The following is a 19,731-nucleotide window of genomic DNA, read 5'->3' as shown; positions in this document are numbered from 1 at the left end:
AAGAGTGCAGAAGAGGATAAATCAAATACGCTCTTAGACAGCAATTTGAAATGATGACACATGGCCACAATTTCGTCCCACAAGTATCAATGGCAAAACTTTGATGACATCAGGATTTGGCTCACACCATCCAAAACCTCAAGGGTGAATTCCTGGCTACATCAAAGTCAATGAAAGTTTTGTCAATGAATTGAATGGGGCCATAATTTCACCCCATATAGTCACAAGTATAACATTTTTTTTAATTCAGTCTCGCTTATTCCACCTAAAGATTTAATCAGGGAAACTCACAATCAAGATCTTGTTTCCAAGCTATTTCTTACATATGCACACAAAAACATATAATGCACAGGAATCCCTCATATTTTAAACTCTCCTCTTATTTATGTCAGCTTTAATACAGTGCAGAAGAATTATTTACAATATACTGACCCATTATAATGAAGGCCCCCCCTTAAATGACTACAGTTGTGGAAAAGGCAAAACAGACTTTAAAACTAAAGCTTTTCAATATGCTTATTCTGTAATAATTTAGTAAAATAGGAATGCCTTGTCAAAATCTGACAAAAGGAAAGATTTTGAAGTGTTTTTAATCAAACACTTTCTTTTCAAAACTACCTTTCTACTTCAACAATCCTTAACCCTCTTTCTTTTATAATCAAATGACGAATGTTTCTTTAGTCCATAAGCTGGTGGTGACTGCATTTCTTTTTCAAGTAGGTCAGGAAAACAGGGGTCAAATCCCTGTTTCTTAAAAAGGTGACTATACAATCCAATGCACAAAGACAAATTCTGCATTCATAAAACTAAAGGCTTTACAACAAATACATTTTCCTTGAATATGTAATGTATAAATATTGACATATAGTATTAAGGAATGAGTTTACATTTAATGCAGTATTACTAAACTACATGTTATGACAAGTTCAGTATTTTTTTAAAAAAAAGTAGTGCATTTTCTACACTTTTTTTTTTTTTATAACAGACCCTTAGCTTAATTACTACATGTAGTGTCAAGGGCAGAAACACTTCCTACACAGCACCTGTCACCAGTCTACCAGATAATTGCATACCACTGACCTTCAAATGGAGCTCCATGGAAATTTTGTTACTAGCAACTGAATTGCATTTCAACACTGCACTGTAACTATGACTTATTATAAAATGTATGCTTACAAAAAGAATAGTTGAATCAATTGAACTATTTATAATTTTTAGGACTACCAAGAACCATTTCACGTTTGCAATACACACACACAAATCTTTGCTGCCTTGATACAAGGCAAATGTTACTAAGATTCATGGTATAGACAAATGCAGAATTGAAAACATTCCCTGAAGTCGTAATGGCAGAGTTATACAGTATGCCAATTAAGCGCTATTCACCAACAAAGTCCTCTTCCTTTTACCAGAATCCTACTGTATAAATTCAACTGAAAAAAGTCAATTAACTGAAATTGTGGTTCTCAGTAGCTTAGAACTGAAAATGTAAGATGAAGTAGCTGAAGGAAAAGTCTGTGCACTTTCTCTTTGCTAGTAAATGTTAGAACTGGAGACTGGGACTCAGGACTTCACCGTTCTATTCCATTCTTGGCCAATGACTTTTCTATATGGCCTTTGGAACTGCAACTGATCTTAAGCGCTCCACTGCTAAATTCCACTGAAGCTCTTTATAGTCTCTCTTTATTGTCTTCGGTTTTTTAAATCTGGTGAAAATGCTGCAGCCTAGCATATCCCTCTCCTATTCCCTTCCAGTCCTTTACAACATGTATAGCCTGAGAATCTCCCAGCTCCTTTCCAAGCCATATGGGGTCTCATAATAATAAATAGTAGCAATACTTGTGTATTATGGGGCTTTCTGTTTTCAAAGCAATGTACAAACAACAGCTAATATATCATACCCCGGGAAGCAAATTATCCCCATTTTTTACAGATGGGAAAACATGGAGGTTTGTATGATTTGTCCAAAGTGAAACAACAAATCAGAATGCCGGTTTCCTGACCCATGCCTAACCCAGATAACCACAGTGTCCCACATCATATGATCCCGGTCTTAGTTTTCCCATGGCAGTCCTACCCCACACTGACCCTAAAGCCCCTGGCCAGAAACCCATGAGAAAAAGGAGCTGGTCATCAAGAGATTATATGCGGGATGCAATTTTTGGAAATTGCACATGCTCACAGACAAATCCTGCTGATTGTTGTCACTAGCCACGCCAACGCCTCACTGCTTCTTCCTGTCTTCCCACTAAATTGACCTAAGTGGCAGCAGTGGGCCAAGTGACAGTGGGCCCCATGACTGCTGTGAAAGGAATCATTTTTCCTCTTACACCTCCCTAGATCAAATAATGAGAATACCAGCAAAATCAAGAGCCAGCTGTCAATTAAAAGTGAGGCTTATGGGCCAGGCACCCTTGTGAGATAGGTCAGTAAGTGGTACACTGATTTTACAGATGAAGAAATGAGATCTCCCAAACAACTTTTTCAATTTTCCTCAAACAATACATAAATGTTCTACCCTGGTAAAAGAAGACAGTTGTATTACTTCAAGCAGACTGTTTTCATTTTGACAACGAGTGATCAAAATTCAGACTTAACCACAAAGAGGCTGGTGCCTCTCCATAATGCAGATGACAGAGAAGTTGTGTGACAGCACTATTTGATTTTTAAAGAATTACCTAACCAAGCACTAGAGGAATAATTTCCGTGAACCACTTCCAAGTTGCATGGAGTTATCGCTTTAAAAACAAAACAAAAAAATCATATCAAACTCAGCTGGCATCAACAATTTATTCCAGTCTACTAGAACAGACATAAAAGATTTACATCTGGTGTAAAGGAGACTTTGGATGAAATCCTGGCCCCACTGAAGTGAACAGGATTTTTGCCATTGACTTCAAAGGGACCCGGACTTTGCCCCTTAACTTCAAATGCACAAGGGGGAGAAAAGTTATAAAGCCAACAGATGCAACACCGAAGCAAGATCAGCTTAAACTCTTGCACATTATAGCAGTACGAAGGGTCAATTAGGCTGGAGAGGACAGACAGTTGGCATTGCTGAGAAATTTCCAGTACTGTAAATCATCACATTTTTGTCACAGTCCTGCCCCAACTGAAGTCAATGGCAAAACTCCCACTGACCTCAATGTTAGCTGAGGTGAGCACTTATAAGGCACAATCACAGGAAATAACCATCTATCAAAGTACACAACTGCCTGGAGGAACGTCCTCGAGATTTGGAGGTGGAAAATCATTTCATTTTTTTTCAAAGGGATCTTCTTGCCAAAAGCTGTAGATTTAATTTAAAAAGAAAGAAGAATTGGTTCCATCCCCTAATAAAGGAATCTTTTCTTGCCATCGTAACTACTTTCACTGCTGCCACCACTCCTCTCTGTCCAGGTGGCCCCTCCAGCTGTCCAAAGCATCTTCCCCTAGACCGTACTGCTGAGCAGGCAGATCATGGATTAACTGGCATTAGATGTTCTTTCTGAAATTTTGTTTTCCAATAACTCTGGAAATGATTTTTGTTGTTATTTTTAAAAACAAGACCAGAAAAGAAAAACACAGGCATGTTTTCCTTTTGCTATAGAACAGCCTCTGCAGGAATTTCAAAGACCAGAATTTGTCAGAAGCTAGCTGATACTTGAAGTGTCCTTGTGGGTATGAATACACACACACACAGACAGGCACACAGGTTAAGATTAAAGGCAAGTCTGTTAGAGGAGGCTCACTAAAAATAAAAAACATGTTCAACAGGAAAAGTCTGTTTAATGTAGGATTTAAGCAAGGCATTTTCATTTGCATAGATCACTTAGGGCAACAGCAATTCATGAAATTCTCCCATAAAATCATGTTACATTTTGTCTAAGGCAACACATTCCTTGCAGATCACACTGCCTTTCTCTATGCTGTTAATAAGATAATCTGTTACATGAGGCTTACAAATCCATTTAAATTGATTTTAATTAATGAATCAATCACTGGCCAGTGAGGACTTGGTCTACAGACAGACAGTGAGCAATTCAAAGCCCCAGGCCTCTAATCCCAAACTGAAATCCACATTAGAGCAATAGGTTGCCTCTCAGATCAATGCCGGACACAAAAAAAAGCTGGATTTAAAACACATATAAAGTGTGGTAAAAAAAAAAGTAACCTACAAACTTATGCATGAAAATTCTGGTATTCAAAACCTTTTAAAATAGGAAAAGGATATTCTAATTTCCTTAGAACTGAAATAATTAAAGACAAACATGTCATTTAACACATGACTAACTTACTTTTAAACTTTTAGATCACAATAGGAACATGATCCTTCTCCCTTTTTAATTTTTTTTTTTTTTATTATTATTTTGTAATCAGTTGTTTGACACTGAATAATAGAGAAAAAACTGCTCATCGTGTGGTCACCAACATAAAGAAGGCCTTTCATGTTCTCTTTGATTCTTACTGTGCAAATGCACTATTATTCAGTGCTGCTAAAACATGCCATTTTAAAGGAAAAACAAACAGAAGCAACATTCACTAGTGAAACAGTGAGCATGCTTCCTAACACAATGTGTAGCTTTACAGTAAATTAAATCTGGTGTCCAAGTGATTTGAAAGCATTCCCTTAATTATCATCGGACAAACCCTGGTACATTCACAGCAACAGAGCTGTTTGGGTTAGATGTTCTCTGCAGCTATGGAAGTGCCCACAAATCATTGGGAGGAACCCATGTCAACCCAATCCAACTGCCCATCAACAACCAGAACTGACTGATCACTGGGCTGGTAGACTGAGGTATCACTTCACCTCCATGGGGAGAAGGTTGCCGGGGTGCCTCCTGGGCTTTAATGGGCTGGGAAAACTGAGTAGGCTACACAGGCCTACAGAGTGACCACTGTGTGAACAGCTTCAAAACAGAGCGGTTAACCTTGCAGAGCATAGTATCCACCAGGGCAAAGAAACATATCTACCACGAGAGAGAATGCTACACCTCAATGTCTCGCCATCCCTCAATGGCACTGAAATTTATATTTGCAGGAACCCCCACAAGACAGGTCCTCCTCATTCACTTGGGCTGCAGTAACCCTCATGGAGACAGAAAGGAAAACAGAATTCACTGAGCACTGCTCTAGAGATGAGAGATTCACATAAATGAGGGTCTACCTTCCCACTCCCTTGAAGTGGGTGCAGATCTCTTCCTCTGCTTTCTATATGCTGCCTGATGGACTTCAGGATGCAGCGGGACCAGGTTACATGCTAATACAAGGTTTCTGCTCCCTCATTCTCGTGTAACAATTTGGCCTTTGATTTATAGGGTCAGACTCTCAGCTACTGTAGATTGCCATAGTTCCTTGGAAGTCAATGAAGCGACACCAGCTGAGAAACTGGCCCATAGAGTGCTTTATAAAATAAGTGGTTTATTCATGTATTACCTAAAACCAAAAAATTTAGGTTATTTGTTGGATAATCATGATGTCTATTTAAACAAATAGTTCAATATTTCTTAAACTGTTGAAAACTCTAAATAGTTTTTAAGACATTAATTTGAAAGAAATATTTGCACTGTAGATTCTTTTCTTACAAATGACAGTAGTTTAACTTTTATTTGTTTTTAATCAGTGCTATATCTCCTCTTTTTTAATATCCCAAATAACCATGAGACCATCCCTATTATATGTTTGTTATGACGGGACAATTTTTCAGAGGGAAGAACAAAGAAGAATAATTAAAGGTAGGTAGATGCTAGGGTTTTTGTGCTGCTAATTACTTCCATGACAGACTTAATGAATGAAAGCAAAAATATAAAAATATCAAACAATCTTTCATAACATTTAAGAAAAATATAATAGGTTAAATCCTTTCCCAGTCTAACTGTATTCAAATCAGAGTTACAACAAGGTTGCATTTCACCCATTTAGTCTAGACTGATAAAAATTACATTCACCTGAACAGATGTTTGCAGTGTCTGTGGTAGTACTCAAAAGAGATGGATTCTATAGCCAACATGGCTGTACAGAAAAAAAGACAATCAGCATGTCCTTGGTTATGGAGGAGGCAAACAGTTTTCACAGAAAAAAGACAGACCAAAAAACAAATCATGTGTTTTTGTTTTACAAGTTCCAAGTTTGTTTGGTGGTTGTTTTTTATTGTTTTACTTTGTTTTTAAGTTTCTTTGGAACACTGAAGCAGCATAAAATAGTTTATTACAAAAGAACAAAACAAAATAACTGCTAAATAAACATTTTAAATTCACTTTTAAGCGTTCAGCCTTACTTTCTGCACTGCTGTTTGTTAAGTCTTATGATACCACTAAAAATCTCGGGAACATAAAAGCTTTTTGAAAAACTGGTAGAATGGTTTTGTCGAAGAATTTTGCCCACTGCATTTTACATGCTGAATTTTACTGCTGAAAAGGAGATTGCAGCACCTAATCTAGTATATGCCAATGTATCCAGACATTCAAATCAAGACCACAAATTATAAACAGTTTCAGCAAATTGACTTGAGAGCCTTTGTTCCTCAGACATACATCTTCCTATTGCTTACAAAAGCAGCATATACTAACCACTAACACTGCTATAGCCAGTACTGGGAAAGGAAGTTATTGAAGCCTGGATTTCCTGCTTTCAGTTGGAGCCAAGAACTGTGAGGCTTGTAGTGGTTTCAGGAACTGACTCATCTAACGATTCATGGTTAAGATACTGGTTTTAATATGTTTCTGATCATAAGACTCATGAATTTAAAAACCATTCCGAATTATGCTTAATTTCTATTTTAAAGTAAGAAAAACATTTTAATGGAAAATTATTATCTAAACTATTACAAATGTTTTTCACAATACGCCCTATTTTACTTTCCTAACAGTGACTCAAAATACATTTATCCAAAAAAAAAAAAACCTCCCAAATTGGAAAAATGTGATCACCTTCCAAGAGAATGCTGACAAAGAATTCAAAAGCCACAATCAAAACCTTATACCTTTGCTGCACTCCTGACACATCTGAACTTCCCAGAAGTGGAGGACAGGTGGGATATCAGATGTATTTTTAGGTCTGATCCACCCACGTTCAAAAATATCTGCAGCCATATTTTAATCAACAAACTCTAGTGTTGATTTATGTAACCGTGTATAATCAGGGACCAGCTGGTAACAGTAAATTGGGGAAAGTTCCATTTTCAGAGCACTGCAATGATCAATCTTCGAGCAATGACTACAGGACTAGGATCTTAATCTCCTGAAATCACGTGTATCTTTGTACAAATAAAGAATTCACAGCCAGTCATCTTTTTGTTTGTTTGTTTATTTTTTACAGCCAAAAGCATGCTTTCTAAACTATCAAAAAGGTTTTTGCTTGCAACAAAAATCTCATCAGTACACTGTAACCTGAACTGCCAGCCTCTTACCTAAGAAACAGCTTGAGAGTGAAGCTTAATTCTGCTCTCATCTTGTATGGAAAAGTACTGGATTACTTTTTATTTCTGAATGGCAATCTGTAGCTACAGACGTGCTGATGCACAGTTTTAAAGAGGGTGCTCCTTCGCGTTTGTACACTTTCAACATGCACAGGACTTGCGCAGAAAAAGAAAATGCAAGTTGCTTTAAAAAAAAAAAAAAAAAAGCAGTTAAAACAGTTGACAAGAAAAGGCCAAAGTGCGCTCAGTAGCTGGCAGTCATTTTATGGCAATAGTCCTACAGCAGATTTACTTAGATGACGTCAGTGGCTCCAATCCAGCTTTTTCTTTAGTAGCATTTACCACTTGCCTCTTGAAGCCTCCACTATGCTACAGAGCAGTAGACCATAATCAAAATTCCCTTTGTAAAATAGAGTTTACCTCAGGGCACAGAGGCCTTACTAGCTGAATTGCAGTCTCTTCACCCGTACTGCATGCCCAGAAATAAATAACCTTCAATACTGTTCTTTCCTTAATACAGAAGAGCCATTAAAAGAAGCCTGCTGCCTAAAAAAAAAAAGAGGATTATTTAATTTGTTTCCAAAATCTCACAGGCCAGGACATTAGTTTAATTTTCCAAACATACCATGAATTATGATAATTCTGTTACTCTTCAATCCTTGTCTGTATTGTTTCTAGAGGTTTTTATGAGATTAAGTTATGTGGCATTGTTTCGCTAACAAAAAATATCACTGATGCTGCAGCCTAATAAATAGGAATTGGATATGTAAAGTTGCATATTTTAAACCTTGTCTTTAAAATATGACATTTCACATGCATATTTTGTAACTGATCAATAGCCATGCACTAAAATTTCCAAGAAGTGATGAAAGAAATGACTATAAATAAATCATAGTAAATGTACTGAATTAAATACCCCTTATTTGGAGGTACGGGATTTGCTATGCCACAACGAACACTTTCCAAGCAAGGGGTGGGAAAAACCCCTTAAGTAGCTACCCCATCAACTCAAACTTCCTGGGTTCTAAAATGGAACCACAAAATCAAACTATGTAAAGACTTATCTGACTTGGTAAGATAAATACAACTGTTACATTTTAATTGCACCACCAGCCCAACATGTTCACCCTCATGGGAGATGACTAGCTGGGTTAGTAGACTGAAGACTGTATAGCAAGCCTTTCATCTGTAAGCGCTTAGACATCCTGGGCGATTCACGAGGGGGACTTTGGCCTTGCGACACTGAGTGCTGCAATGCCCAACTTTTAGGGGCCCTGCCACCTATCAGAGTCCATAGACCTGAGTCAGGCACACAGGCTCCCTATAAAATCAATAGGCACCTGAAAAAGGGATTCACAAAAGCCAGCAAACTGAGTGAGGAGCCACCTAAGCTAGCCAGTAAAAATGCTGGTGGATATAGCCTAAGCCCTGCTCCTCAAGGGGAGTTAGGGGCCGATTACCACTTGGGATCCACAACCATGCCTCCTGGAGTTAGGCGCCTAAATCAGGTCAGCCCTTCCTCAAGAAAAACTGAGGAGATGCACTACCCCCTCCCCCACATGCCCTAGTAGTTAGAGCACTCACCTAGGATGATCCCCACCATACCGTATAGATCAGAGGTGAGGCCACTCAAGTGACAGATATGAGTTTAAGTCTCTGTTCTAAATAAATTAGAATAGGGATCTGAATGCAGGTTTTCCACATCCATAGGGCTATTTGGTATAAGGGAGGGTGGTGTTTCCTAATTACCTTTGAAAATCTGCCCCAGATAGATTAGATTAACTGAGAGGTCACTGGTCAAATCTGTGCTGGGTTAGAAGTCACCAAAAGTTGTTACCATCAGACCATAGGCTACCGGCACATAAAACATGCCATTTGGCCAAAGGCTACCTAAGCTACCTGATGGCCCATTTAAAATAATCTGGTAATTTCCAAACCAAGAGAGAGATCCCAGCATCACAAATCCCCCCTTGTTAACAGCTTCAGCAGAGAGGTCAAAGGCAGTGAATTATGCCTTTACTCCTAAAGGTGTCCCCATCAAGTTAGTGCTCAGGCCATATGGATGGGGATCAATCAGGTGTCACTGACCGTGCTACACTTGGTCTGTAAATATTATCCTGCTTCCTGCATTTTCAATATACCATATTCCATGAGAACTATTTTAACTTAGAATTGGTTTTAAACAATTAAGATTGTTTTTAAACTGCCACCGCAATACAGTGAACAAGACAGTGAATCCCTTCTCTTTGACCTCTTCTAGTAAGTAACTGAAGGGTAGAGTCAGTGAATGGGTTTAAATGTAGGATATGAGCTCCTCTGGCAAGAACTTTGTCCTCTTATTGATCAGTAACATGTCATGGACACCAAAGGCACTCTAAACCAAGTAAGGCATGCTTAGAAATAATCAGCATTTGAAAAGACGAGAAGCGATTCAATCAGGACTGGCAGAAGAGACCAGATAAACCAGATGGAGAAATCATGAAAATGACAGGAGAAGAGAACTGTGATGGGCACAGAGGAGATAGGAAGTACTGAGACTGACAGAACATGAAAAACAGCATCTAAAGGAGAGAGTGCCTAATAAATAGAAGCCCAAGAGCAAAGAAATGTATGTAGAAGAAGAGAAGAGGATCCAGGAAACAGAAGATAGAGACATGGTGCTCTTTAAGCTAAAAGGGAGATGAAGCCTAAGGGGGAGAAGCAAGAGGAATGTGTGACAAGGTCAGAGAGCAATGCAGAAAGATCCAACCCTGAGGACATCCATCCAGCTTTGAATGGATGACTATTATAACTGATATTTTCCTGCTACAAGATGCAATCTGGTTATAAAAAACTGGGAATGAAGGCGTTTCCACAGAGACTTGAGGAGGTTTTCAGTCTATCTAGTCAGCTCCTTGATATTAACAAATGAATTTTGAAAGGCTGATTTGTTTTAAGAATAAAGGTGAAATCATGGATGTGGAAAACGAAATGGTTTTCAGAGATTTTTATAGAACTTTAAAACTGCAGGATAGTTGCAGGACACAGTTGTTTATTTTTTAAAAAGGAAATTGTTCATAATAAGAGAAAAACATATTTCCTTTCCATTGTTACTAAATTTGAACCTCCTAATACTATTTTTTAAAGTGGGGCGCACACAACACGCTACTGTATTTGTCAAAGCTGTGTGAATTTACTTCCTATTTTCTTGCAAAGTCTGCTCTGACATTTTCTCATGTCAAGACTGAAACAGCATTCCCAAATTACAATCTCATGACTGAAAGGAAAGACAACAATGTAAAGAATGTACTGACTAATTCAAAAAATAAGCATCATTGTTCAACAGAATCATTGCGATGAAGAGATTCCACCAAGGGAATAACTGTGATGCCTATAATGTTAAGGAATAATCTGGCACCAAAAATATCCAAAGCCATAGTGGTTGGTGATTCAAACATGAAGCATATCAAAATGCTATTGATAAGCTAAATTAAAGATAGCTTATCTGAAGCATATACTAGCCATATGGTGCCACAACTTCTGTTGCCTGTTGCTGGCATAACAATAGGCTACTGCAGATTTAGACTGGAAGCAATATTTGACAAACTGTCAACAGCATTTTTTTAAGAGCTCTAGGGCAATGGCTTGCTCGTCTATTTGCATTTTTTTAAAAACAGGTGAACAAAGAGTAAACCAGATGTCAACTTTAGAAATCGAGCTGTCTGGTTTGGGAGATTTAACAGAGGCAGACATACTGCTACAGCTCAAATCTAGACAATGAGCTTTTCTAAAAACACTCTGGCCTAGGGGAGTGGCTATTTAAAACACTTGGCTTCTTTTATTTCAGCACTATGGAAGTGAATTCTGCTCTTAAGTGCCAGCTCAAATGAAGTCATTTTGTTTCACTAGAGGTTTCTTTGCATGTTAGCAATGTATGTACTGTAGTAAAAGGGAAAGAGCCATGATTTTTTTTCCAGACTTGTCTTTTCCTTTTTAAATTTGAAATTTGATACATAGGAAAACCTAATGCTTTGATCCTATCAAACAAGCAAAAAAAATTCATGTGAAAGGATAATTCAAGTTTAAGTTACATGAAAGTTATTTTCCCCTCATTTAAGAACTTTTAAAGACATTTGAAAGAATTGCAATTTATAACCCTGTCAAATGCCATGAAGGTAAAGTGTGAATAGTTATAGATAAGGATGATTTACAGCGCAGCAAAAGTATAAGTGATCGATTCACATCTGGTTTACAGTGAAGAATCATGAGGATCTCTCACTTTTTAAAAAAATGCTGCAATTATTTTAGTTACTTCTGGGCTATTTCAGAAAGTGTCTTTTTAACAATAAGGTTATCCACTTACTTATTTCAAGAACTGTGACAAAATAAAAAATACTGTTTACCAATATGAGGTAGAACAACCTATGGTATCCAATTATGAAAATGTGTTTTGAGTTATGTTTGCATGAGTGTGAATGAGATGAGACACACAAGATAACTGTTCTAATAATCTTATCTACTTTGGTAGTCAGTTATAGGAATACAGGTATTGTCTGATTCATACCCAGCTAAGTATATAGCATGTTTTTATTATCTTTTCAAGTTGTTCTTGAACATTCCAGTTTTTAAAAAATCTCCTTTCATGTGAAGTTGTGATTGCACTTGAACTCTTTCCAAAAGCCAGAGCTGTACTGAATTATGATAATTAGAAAGCTGTGCGCATAAAAGGCAACACAGTTGATGCATTTAAAAAAAGTTAATGCCAGAGAATATAAATTCAATATGTTCTCACATAATTAACATTTCCCATCATTAGCAGCAGTTTTCTGTTTACGTATCTGTAAAAACAACAGCATTCGTCATTGTTTTAGGTTCTCACTCAATAGCATTTTAACCGTTTTACACAGGATCCTGAACTCACCTCCCTCCCCCTTCCCAATACACTGAGGTTCCAAATTCTACCTTTTGAAACCAGGGATGTACTAGCAAACAAACTTTTATTCTGTATTTATGTGCTTCTGCTACAACATACAGTACTCCTCAGACTAAAATGTCTAATGAAGAGCTAATAAGAGCTAGAAATTTAAGAAAGCCACTTGGAACTGTACAACAGGATGTAGAAGTGGTAATCATGTTCTCCCAGTAAACTAAGACTAAAAAACAAAGAACAAGAAGCTGGAGATCTTTTATTGGACTAGCTCCAAAATAAAAAGGCCTGCCTTTGGGGAACCTTAATATAATTTGGAGGGCAGGGTAGGAAGATCTGCAATGATTATGGAAGTTTCCCTGAACATTTCAATTTTAAATGGATCTTCATAATGTTCTTGATGAGTATACAAAAATGCATACAACAAATAAATACATATAGTAAAAGATTAGTTGCTCAGTGTCTGTGGAACATACATACACTTCCTGTGTACGGTAGCTATTCAAATGAGTTATGGACCAGACCGTGACAAAGGCTTGTGAACAGAACTCCCTGTTGAAACAAATAGACAGTTCTGCTTAACAAAGATGACATGAACAACGAGAGTTCTGTGGCACTTTAAAGACTAACAAATTTAATTTTTGTAGACATAAGCTTTCGTGAGACTCAGCTCACTTCGTCAGATGCAGAACTCTCATTGGTTTTGCTGTATACAGACTAACACGGCTACCCCTCTGGAACTGTTCTACAAAGATGACATGGTGGCCTTCTATCTTTGACAGTACATTTTTTTAAAGTTGCCTAATCTGTATTACACAAAAGGTGAAATCATGGCCCTACTGAAGTCAGTGGCAAGACTCCCATTTGACTTCAGTGGGACCTGAATTTCACACCAAGACCTGCATATATCAGAAGAATTAAAACAGCAGATTTCCATTTGTATTTTTAAGTGATTAATTTGGGTGCTGGAATTTAGAACTGCTGTCTCCGTGCATTACAGTAAGCACTTTTGATGTTTTGGAAATAAGCAATCATAAAAACCAAACCAAAATTATCCAAGGAAATAATATTCCACCCTTGTTCCACATACAGAAGTCAAAGGGAGTTTTGTGCAAAAACCAAAGGTAAGGGATACTGCCGTAAGTGAGTGATTTATTACTGGTTTTTTACTTTGCAAAATATGTCCTTAGTTGTGGCCTAGAATCATTCGGCTTTACAAGAAATAATGTAATTGAGTCATTCAGGTAGTACAGTATCTGTGTATACTGCAACAAAACCTCTAATAGCAATCTCAACTTCCCCTGAGCCAGCTGATTGACTTTTCAAGTCTGAGGCTAGACTAAAAGTTTGTCAAGCATAACTAAGTTTTACAATAGTAAATGATTGTAGTTTAGCAGTATACAACACTCATACTCAAGGCAACTAAAAAGAGTTTCCTTGCAAATTACTGCAAAGTGACAAAATGGCAATTAAATCCCAAACCCTGTATATATTTAGATCCACAAATGAGTTAATATTTACTCATATAAATAAAGATCCCTTTTCTCAGGTGGTGCTTTCAGGGTTATGTTTGGAGGGCCAAATTATACTCTCAGTTACATGAGTGTATCCCATACATGTCTAAGGAATTCGGTGGAGTTACTCTGAATTTACACCACTGTAAAAGCGCCAAACTTTGACTAGAATCTGCACTTGCTGTGGAAACCCTACTGATGGGACTTACTGACTAACTTTGACTAGAAATACGTTCTCCAAGTTTTATAACTAGGTTATGAGATAAGCAGTGCTCATGTAATTTTTTTTAAAGTTTAGTATTATGCTTAAGTCACCACTGATTAGTAAGATGTAAAAATATAGCTATTGGCTTTTGATTTTCCATTTAGACATCAAATGTCACACTACAGCAATGTATATAAAGCATATGCCGTAAATATCTTAACACTGGATACTCGGGAGTCATCCCATTGACTTTAATGTGAATGAGAACCTGTTTGTACAAACCTTTAAATCTGAAAATAATAGTGGCTTTCAAAAGCTAGTGTCTGTGTACTACCATCTCATATAGAATATTAGACATAAAACAACCATGTCAAGAAGAGGGTTGGATTAAAAAATGGTGGGGGGTGAAAGGGGTGTATGTGTATGTCTCTCTCTCACAGAAGGTACATTAAATTAGAATTTTTTGAAGGACACAAATTTTAAGGCAACACTGCCTCCACAAACACATGCACTGAAAACTGCATAAAGAAACTTAATATATTTGAAATAATCCCACACAATTTAAAAAAAAGTTATTTCTACTGAAACTAATCTGACTGCAGAGTCATCTTGACATTAGGGCTTATTAATGACAATTATAAAAATAAAATTATTTTTAACTTTTATCTTTTCATTTGTAGATGTCCTTTTACACTTGTGCTTCTCTGAAGCATTATGGGTCTATATTAAATTATTTTAAGGTATTGAGTCTTAAGGGACTCTATATAGTTTTGCTATAATCATTACTTTAGAAAGAGGAATCTAGAGTACTTTCTTCCTCCAAATATAACTTAATTGAGTTTGACTTTTTTCAGTCAAAGACCATCAAAGCCTAAAAAATACTCTAATACTATCAAAAACCAGCTCATTGCCCTGGCAGAAAGAGAGAGAGAACAAATTTCAAATTATACCAAACATATGGTATATGGGCGCACGCAAACACACACCACAACACAAACAATCTCATCTGGAAATTCACTGAGGATCCAGTTCACACCTATCTTTAGATTGTTCCTTTCCACTTTAAATTAAACTTGATTAAGCAGATGCTGTCTTACTAAAGCTCACATGAAATCAAAATTTCTCTCTGCTTTACTCCTTGTGTATATTTTATTTTAGCAGCATTCTGTGCGCTTTGACCAAGAAAGAAGTGCGAATATTGTCAAGCCATACTGCAAATCTGAAGTGATGTTGTGATTTGCTTTTTGTGGTGTGAAAATATAAATATTTCATCCAAATAGCCCATTTTAAATTGTAGTTCAAAATATATTTAGTGTGCATTTAATAATAAAGTATTGTCCATTGGTACTTTTACACTAGAAAAACTATGAAGTATACCACTTACAACCAAAATATCTTGGCTTGATCAGCTGATATAAACCAGCATCAGATAAAACACTTAATTGACCCTACTGCTTTAAAAAATAGATTAGGACCTCATTCAAAATCAGCACAGTGGGGAAAATATATATTTAATGAACAATAATGAAAAACAAACATATCTGACAAAAATTTTCAAAGTTTAAACATAAATTCTTTCAAAAAGGAAATACTCTTTAAGCAGTTATAAATTATAAATGTGCCTCTCTACACAAACTCAGTAATTTCACTTTTTAAAGCATGTTTACTGCATTAATAAGTCTGGCATTTCTATTTGAAAGCCATGTATAGCAACCTCAAAAGCTAAAATAATTTAACACTGGTCTCTGTATCATTTTCAATAGTGTTAGTGCATACCACCAACACAGTCTAATGCCCCCTGTAATGGTATTCCCCAACTATTTACAGAGATGGCAATACACTGTATACTACAAGCAGGGATTCCAAATCTAGGATTATATGAAAAATCCTGCATTTAGGATTAAATCCCAAAGCATTTATAATCACTAATTGTGTTTGTATTGCATTGTAGACAATACTCTGTCGTTTAGCTGAATTTTTCCTTAATATGCATTCAAGTTACATAGATTTACATAACAAGGTGGACTGCTGTAATATGGGAACATTCAGCTAAAGAATACAGTATTCTAAAATTAATATAGCTGCTATCTTTGACAATCCAGATACCGAATATGTTTCTCTATTAAAAACTACTGACAAGCAAGTGTTTCCAAACTTTATCAATATAGGGGGGAAAGTATGTGTTCTTCCTACACAAGAATACAGCTATAACGTACTTTTTTCTGATGCTGTGCCATCTCAGCTTCGATTTCACATGTATAATATTTTAAATCGGAAAATGTCTGTGACTTCTGACATGCTTCTTGGCCTTTCCTTTCTTAGGCGGTGTTCAGTAGGGCAGTTAAAAAAAAAAAAATCTTGGGAACCATTTACATTCAGAAAATGTAAAGCACAACTGCTCCCGAATTTTCCAGCACTTATTGAGGTCACTTTTCATTTCTTCAAATCAAAGGCAGGCACTTGTTTCTAATAAGTTAACAACTCTCCTGAGAAACAGGGGTGGCTGGTATTTCATTGTTTCATAAATATTTTTATATAGTAACTCCATTCAACTTAAAACAGATTTCAAGAGAGGAGAAAAAAAATCATGAATGGGATTAACAGAGGTAGGAGCTTGAACTTTTCTGATAGATGAAAACAGAGATTTCTTTCTCTCTCTCTTTTTTTCTTTCTGTTTTAAATTTGTCACAAAGGCTGTAATATAACTTTCCCCTCCCCCTTAAAAGTGTACTTCCTTTGCAAATGTTACTTCAGGGAACAAAGGCTGCCTTTGGATCAGCACCGTGGGTATCTGTAGAACAGATCTCTTTAAAATGTTAAGGATAAATAAATAACCCTATGGTTCCTACCGAAAGGAAGTTTTCCAGGGACAATCTCCTCGGTTTTGTTGTAACTGCGACTTTGTCTTTTTTGGATACAATATTTCTGCTGACTCCCGAAAATTTTCCACTTGAATGTGCAATTAACCAGCAGCAGCAGCTCTGGAGAAGGAGAAGAAGCACGAAAAAAGAACATTCCTTCTTTCATCTTTTAGAGGAAAATAAAAGGGGGGAAGGAAAACAAAACTCAAGAGCTCTCTCGAGTCAGATCGAGTCACTTCTGCAGAGCACAACGCTGGGGGAGTTTTGATTATTATAAAGGCTTTTATTTTGCAAGCCCCGGGCCGCTCCTAACTTCTTGCTTCTTCGTGAAAAATGTGAAAAATGTGAAAGATTTTTGCGTGTGTGTGTGTGAGTGAGTGAGAGAGAGAGAGAGAGCGAGCGCCAGGCTGCAAAGCAGTGACTCAGGCAACTAAGTGAAAGCAGAAGCAAGGAGCAGAGAGAGGGAGAGAGAGAGAGAGAGAGGGAGAGGGGAACAGGAGCAGAGGAGCAGCCGCCTGTTGCAGCTCTGGCTACAACCCCAAAGCAGCAAAAACTCCATTGGAAACAACTTCTTCCCCCCTCCCCAAGTCCCTTTCCTTGCCCTCCTCCCCAGATCACCTGCAGGGATTGGAGGTGGGGGTGGGGAGAAGGAAGAGGGGGGCCATAGCTGCCTATGTAGCTCTCCAAGCAAATAAAAGAGGAGACCCCCCCCTCCCAGACACACAAAGCAAAGGGAGAGAGATGAGCATAGCAGCAGCTCCCTCCGAGCAGCAGCGACCACATACTCGCGCGCACACACACACACACACACACACACACAAAAAACTTACCTCCACTCCCCACCTTTGCAACCACCACCAGCTCTTTGCAATTCAATTGCAAACTTCTTCCAGCTCCCCCTAGGCTTGGGTTGCTATTTATAGTCCCGGGTTTATTTTTAATCTGCAGTTTCTCTATTTCTAGCTAGGCTCTAGCTGGCTGTTTGCAGGATTATTGAAGCCCTTCAAGTGATTAGTTACTGCCCAGGCCGGTGGTGGGGCGGGTTAGGCTTTCGAGCGGGCTTGTGCGGCGCGAGCGATGCTAAGAATGTTCGGAATGAGAAGAGGAATGAAATGAACGCGAGGAGCGGACTCGCTACAGGGAGGTGGAGTCTGGGCCCGCATCATGCAGGGGATGCAGGGGGGAGGAGCCAGGGAGCAGCTGGTGACCTCATAGGAAAGTCCAGGAGGGGAGGGGGGTTAAGGAGGGAGGAGCCATGGGCGGGGGGAGATCACATGGGGAGGGGACTTATGGGGGAGTCAGGCAATCACACAGAATAAAAGTACCTGAGCAATAGTAGAGCTGGGCTATGATCTGCAATGGGATATCCAGCACACATGTCAAGGCATTTACAGCCACCCTGGAGAGCTTGGTGCTATGCACTGAACAGCAGGGAGCTGGAGCTCCTTGTGCGGTGTGGAGGGTTCCTCCTAAAGGGGTTCTTTGCAGCTTGGCTGGCTTGTGAGAGATGTAGCTAGGAGAGGCCTGGCCAACTTTCTCTGGTTTGTTTGTGCAGGTTTGCATCCCCCTCAGTTTTGTTTGCAGTGGAGATCTGAGAGGTACCAAGTGAAATCAGAATCTGAAAATGTTTGCGGGAAGATCCCCTTCAAATTGAAATGCATTCAAAGTTGCCGGCAAAACTTAGCTCGGGGCAATGCCAGTGCTTAATTTTTGCCAGAACTGAGCCCCTGCCCCTCTACACTTGGCAGTTCATAGCCTTGGCACCTCTGATCTTGCCACATCAGTTCTGAAAGTAAAAAATATTGCTTGAGCCCTGGCACTTCTTTCATTAGTGGCAAAGGGTTTGGGTATTGGCTGAGTTTGGGGTCAAACCCACTGATTTATTTTGCTTTTTTTCCCCCTACAGATTTCATCTGAAATTCATAAAGTTGAGTCCCATTTCTGGCTTGATTACAGATGCTTTGCATGGTTTTAGTGATAAGGCCAAATCCTATGTCTGTTTAATCTTATCTTTCTCATTTCAATGCAATCCATTCCTCACAAATACATTACCTGGAGCATCATTATACTGCACCTTTTTCTTCATTAACAATTTGAGTTCCTTTTGGAAATAGTAACTGAGTGCAGACAAAGCTGTTGTGCTTGTGAAAACTTGTATTTGCCTAAATAAAATGGGTAACTGGATGCATGAGTGACTGTTTGTGAAAGAAATTGCTTCTTTTACATGTGCAAATACCATTTACATCCACTTTTGAAACTGCCCAGCAGGGTTGCTACTTTTTGAGCATTATCCAGTTGAGTAAGAAAAATTGCATTATGACATCAGAAACATTGCATGGTGGTATCATTGGCAGCACCAGCAACATCATGGTGTGATTGTCTGCTTGTGGGTGGAGTCCTCCATCTAAATTCCATGTGTTTTATTTTAAGAGTCTGCATGCAACTGTCCTGAAAAATTCAGAATGGATGACATTGTTTCTCTCTATACATGCATTTAAAGTGTCTTTTTTTTTTCTTTACATCATTCCATTTTCCTAGCCAACAACACTCTAAGAGAGCCATGCTGTTGTAACAAGCACCGTTTTAGCCACCATTAGCTCATGACTGAACCAGGGCCTTCCAGAGCTAAAAGCATGAGGCTGGCCCTAGTGCTTGATCTGAAGAGCCTGGCTCTCAGTGTGAGCTGTAACTGGTTCACATCCTTTGTAGATCAGGCACAAAGGGGAATGGATAACAACTACTGACATGTGGGATACATTGGCACTACTTATTCTAACCTATTAGAACTCCACCGCATTGAAAATCAGTCTTTTAACTAATAGCAATATCCCAAGTAGAGCTGGTTG

At 38.2% G+C, this 19,731-nt stretch overlaps 1 protein-coding gene across 2 annotated transcripts in view; it reads right to left on the bottom strand.

The window, feature by feature from the left end:
• TEAD1 (TEA domain transcription factor 1) overlaps positions 1-18,015 on the bottom strand; it is a 211,909-nt gene extending 193,894 nt beyond the window's left edge. For both annotated transcript variants that reach the window (XM_067532114.1, XM_067532115.1), the window contains exons 1-2: positions 17,716-18,015; positions 16,874-17,005 (exon numbers count right to left, since the gene is read on the bottom strand). The gene's annotated coding sequence lies outside the window, so the exon portion shown is untranslated. The remainder of the gene's footprint in view (positions 1-16,873; positions 17,006-17,715) is intronic.
• Between the last annotated feature and the right edge of the window lie 1,716 nt (positions 18,016-19,731).

The sequence above is a fragment of the Emydura macquarii genome, unplaced genomic scaffold (assembly GCF_026122565.2).
Source record: "Emydura macquarii macquarii isolate MOO-44397 ecotype Brisbane River unplaced genomic scaffold, CSIRO-AGI_Emac_v2 contig_3240, whole genome shotgun sequence".
NCBI classification, from domain to species: domain Eukaryota; kingdom Metazoa; phylum Chordata; order Testudines; family Chelidae; genus Emydura; species Emydura macquarii.
This window is presented reverse-complemented; position numbering and strand designations above follow the sequence as displayed.